The 5,000-nt window shown below is 42.2% G+C and overlaps 1 non-coding gene and 1 pseudogene across 1 annotated transcript; one reads left to right on the plus strand and one right to left on the minus strand.

The window, feature by feature from the left end:
- Positions 1–1,247: 1,247 nt before the first annotated feature.
- On the minus strand, positions 1,248–2,735 carry LOC125606696 (annotated as a pseudogene).
- Positions 2,736–3,471: 736 nt separating this feature from the next.
- Positions 3,472–3,542, plus strand: TRNAC-GCA. Its single transcript has one exon. It is a non-coding gene; the product is annotated as a tRNA-Cys (tRNA).
- The last annotated feature ends 1,458 nt before the right edge of the window (positions 3,543–5,000 follow it).

Genomic DNA, 5,000 nt, shown 5'->3' on the forward strand with positions numbered 1-5,000 from the left:
TCCCCCCCAACACCCCACCCCCCCCCCCCCCACCCCCCCACCCCACAACCCCCCCCCCCCACCACCCCCAACACCCAACCCCCACCCCCCACCACCCCCCCCCCCCACCAACCACCCCACCCCACCCCCCCCCCCCCCAACCCCCACCCACAACCACACCCCCCACCCCCCCCAAACCCCCCCACCAACCCCCCCCCCCCCACCCAACCCACCCCCCCACCACCCCACCCCCCCCGCCAACCCCCACACCCCAACCCCACCCCCCCACCCCCCCACCACCCAACCACCCCCCCCCAAACCCCCCCACCCCCCCCCCACCTACCCCCCACCCCCCCCACCCCACCCCCCCCCAACACCACAACCACCCCCCCCCCCCCACCCCACCCCACCCCCCCCCCCCCCCCCCCCCCACCCACCACCCCCACAAACCCACCCCACAACCCCCCCCACCCCCCACCCCCACCCCCCCCCCCCCCCCCCCCCCCCCCAACACCCCCCACCCCCCCCACCCCCCCCAACCCCACACCAAAACCCCCCAACCCAATCCCCCCCACAACCCACCCACCCCCCCCCCACCCCCCCCCCCCACCAACCCCCCCCCACCCACACCCCCACCACAACCCCCGTGTCCCCCCAACCCCCCCACCCCCCCACCCCACCCACCCCACAACCCAACACACCAACACACACCCCCCCCACCCCAACCACCCCCCACCCCCCAACCCAACCCCAAACCCCACCAACACCCAAAAAACCCACACCCACACCCCCCCCCCCCAACCCCGACCACACCCACCAACACCACCCACCAAGAACCCCCCCAACAACCAGCCCCCCCCCACCCCCCCCCCCAACAAACCCCTCCCCAACCACCACCACACCACAACCCACACACCAGCCACCCCACCACCCCGCCAACAACCCACCACCCACCACCCCACCCCCCCAAACCCCCCCCCCAACCACGCAAAGACCACCCCACCCCCAATCAATCCCCACCACACAACCCCCACCACAAATCCCCACCCACCCCCAACCCAACCCCGCCCCCCCAACGACATAAACCCCAACCCCCCACCCCACCCCCAACCCCCCAAACCGCCCACACCACCCCCCCCCCCCACACCCCACCCCACCCCACCCCCAATCAACCCCAAAACGCCCCCCCCCCCCCAACCCCACCACCCCCCCCAAACCCCCCACCACACCCGCCACCCCACAACACCCCCCCCCAACACCCCATGAACCATGGATTTAGTGCGATCCAAAACTTGAGATAATGGATGTAATCCGAAAAAGGATTCATAAGTAGTTGTTAACGGAGTTGAAGTTCCAAATCTGAGGAGTAGGTATCAATTTATGCCTAATTGCTCCGCCCTATAGTTCCCTTAACTACATTTTCTAAACGAGCCAGAGCCACCGAGCTGGTCTTGTAAAAGATCGCTACAGAGCGAATACGTTTATTTTTCAAATGATTCATATCATCAAGTGTACCCATTCCAAATTTTCTCCAATCAAATGATCGGCAGCTGCTAATATATATCTCGTGGTAACAAAATATATTGTTCTGAGGTATATTAAGATTAAGTCTCCAGTTAAATATTTCGGCGACCAATCCTCCCCATTCACACCTTTGGTGAAAGAATTTTTTTTGTAATTCCTTACATAAGGATTCAGAAAATATTGGATCCCCACCTACACAAGAAATTGTTGATAAAACTCCAAAATAGCATTTTCTTTTGACCCAATTTTTTTTTTCTCCTTATCGGTTAAGAAAGATAAGAAAATTCAGGGTAGCAACATTCTCTAGAATTTCTCTAGATTCGAACCCATAGCTGATGATAGAACTAGAATAGATATTTTCTGTTTCCTACTCACACGAGCCCATATTCTTGCTTTTTTATCAATCTCTAATTCTAGCCTGCCCCCCCAATCTGATATTATGGTGCCGGTATAGACCGAAATCCCGTTATGATCCAATTCTGACTGGTAATAGATACCAGGACTTTGTAATATTTGATTGATCACAACTCGGATATTCCGTTACTATAGAAGTTCCAAGGAATTCATTAAAGAATGTTTCCAATAAAAATTCTTTGTTCTTGCATATTCCTATTGGTTTTCCAAATTAATCCCGCGGATACATATAATTCAGAAGTATGTAAGTAATTCATAGACAGCATCTCGTTCTTTTATCAGAGGTTCTACCAATTGATATGTTTCCACAATAATTGAAATTCAATTTCGTGATCTATATCTTCATTTTTGGAAATTGCGAAAGTTCTTCTATTAAACCCTGATCAATAAACCGATAAAACCCTTCAAATTGTATCTGATTAAATCCGGGTATGGTAGATGTTCCCTCTTTTCCATCCCCGAGCATCTTTTTTGAATTTTCATTTATCCGTTTATTTTAAAAATCCCATATCTCATTCTTCACCGAATCATATAGATAGAATTCGATCTAGCAATAATGGAATTTCTATTCTGTTTACTGAATCACATGAAATTTTATCCAACTCCAAGATATATGGAATGTATGAAATCCGTATGAACGGAGACTAGATTCAATTGGAATTTTTTTATAAGAAAGAGATCCGAATGGAAACAGAATTTAGAAATACCGCTGGAACTTATGGAGTTTTGTAACGACTAGAAAAAAAGTAATTTCATTTTCACCTATGATATTACATATTCCAATTCGATCGCATACCATAAAAAACGGTATTCATGATAGGATCTGTTTCGAGCAGATAAACATATAAGAAATAGAAAACTTTTTTTTAAACACTTTACTTTTTCATGTATTGTATTTCATCTTGTCAAAAAAATAGTTGCAGAAAAAAGATGGATTTTTACCTATTTTGAATAGAATATTTAGAATATCATTGAATTGAAGTAGGTAAGAAAACGTATGTTTTTTTATTTATTTAATTTTTAATTATTATAAAAAAAAAGAATGCACAGGTATATATATATGTCTCTTTTTCTTCTTTTTATTGTGGTACAGTTCTATTTGGAACAGCACATGCTGTGCTCTACCAAAAATTAAAAATTTTTTTCAATGTATTCAATGAAAAATTTCAATACAAAAATTTATTGAGAATTACTCCTCAAAAAGCATCCCTAGAGATATAAATACCCCATTATAGAGCTATACAAGGTAACGTATGTTCTGATTCTGGGGTTTACATATACTCATTATTAGTGTTATAATTCAAATGGAAGAAGATTCTTTTAATTGAAAAAACTCAAAATAGATTAGTTATAAATCTATTTCTAATGATTTTCTTATCTTATATTATTAGAAATAAAAAATGTAAATTTGAATTCAAAAAAGTCATGAATTTACAGTCAATAGTTAATGGTTCTGATTTGTACTAGATTCTATATTTTGTGACTGAAAATCTATATTTTTTTCGGAGTTGAAAAAAAAACAAGAGAAAATTTGAATCTAGTACAAATCATTTTGGCGGCATGGCCGAGTGGTAAGGCGGGGGACTGCAAATCCTTTTCCCCAGTTTCAAATCCGGGTGCCGCCCCAACAGGAGACTTGAAATCTCCTGTTATAAAACTATAACAAACGTAGGAAAGACTCTTGATACTTTCTTTTCGTGATTCTAAGCCCCTGGCTCTCGAGGTTCTATTCTCTAACCTAAAGTTTTACCTATCAGATTAGAGGAAAACTAAAACGAGTGGAGGGAAATCCATTAGATTGGATAGGCAGAGAGGGAATTAAATTATAGTTTTGGAAAGGATCTAAGATACTTTGGATATAGACTCATGAAAGTGTCGGAATGCTCAGACATTAATCAATATTAGATTAGATGAAGAATTGCCTTTCGTTTTACTTCAAATAAAAATAAAAAACGATAAAAGAAAGAAAAAAGATTATTCTTTCTAATATGAGTCAGATTTTTTGGATACTTCGAAAAGTATCTGTTTACTTGTGTTTACATCTTGTCGATTCTACTAGAAATTCTATAATTAAGAATAACTCAGTATAAGATAAGTGGATTTTTTGGAGTAGTTCATCAATGGTGACCAAATATCTCTCCCTTTTTTTGACTCTGCACCAGTGATTTCACTATTATTAGTGAACAATAATGGAAAAGTTTCTTCATATTCATAGGGGACAGAATTCACATGGATATAGTAAGTCTCGCATGGGCTGGTTTAATGGTAGTTTTACATTTTCCCTCTCTCTCGTAGTGTGGGGAAGAAGTGGACTCTAGAAGTACTCCTAATTGCGATAATAATCAAACTCTATCAACCTGTATCAATTGTTTTAGTTTTCTAGACCGGCCGGCAATTTTTTTTAAGATCTTTTTTTAGAAATTGGATTTATGTTTTGTTTTATTGACTCATTTTATTTTTTGATATCAGAGTTATACCGTTAACCATTCATGGGATAACCCCCTTTCGAAATCTCAAGAGGTTTCCATCGAATTCGGATTATCCGTATTAAATGGATCAAACAAACAAATGAAATTGAGAAAGTATGTACATAGATTTCATATTCTATATTAATTTATATTTACATTTATAAAGAAAAAGAGAGATATGGGTGGATTCCTTTATTAAGATATTTCACTTGTATCTTTATACATTACATAACCATAATGGCTAGTATGGTAGAAAGAGATCTCTTTCTACCATACTAGCGGGCCCCTTAGGATACTACTGAATCTAATGCATTCCTTTCATTTAAGACGAGAAATTGACATCCTTTTTTGTCATTGATAGTCAATTGTATTCAAATTAATTATTTTGACTAACCGTTTTTACGTAAATTATAAGCAAAAAAGCAGTAGGAACGAGAATGAAGAGTGCAGTAGCAATAAATGCAAGAATATTGACTTCCATAATAAATCGTTTATTATTTATTTTTTTTCTTTGGAATATCTCGGGATTTAATCCCATAGAGATGAGAAATCTTTCGCTTGTAAACTCACTCAGATGAATTAGATTTCGATGATATCGAATGAAAGAAATATCAT

Source organism: Brassica napus, unplaced genomic scaffold, assembly GCF_020379485.1.
Source record: "Brassica napus cultivar Da-Ae unplaced genomic scaffold, Da-Ae ScsIHWf_928;HRSCAF=1319, whole genome shotgun sequence".
Lineage (NCBI taxonomy): Eukaryota > Viridiplantae > Streptophyta > Magnoliopsida > Brassicales > Brassicaceae > Brassica > Brassica napus.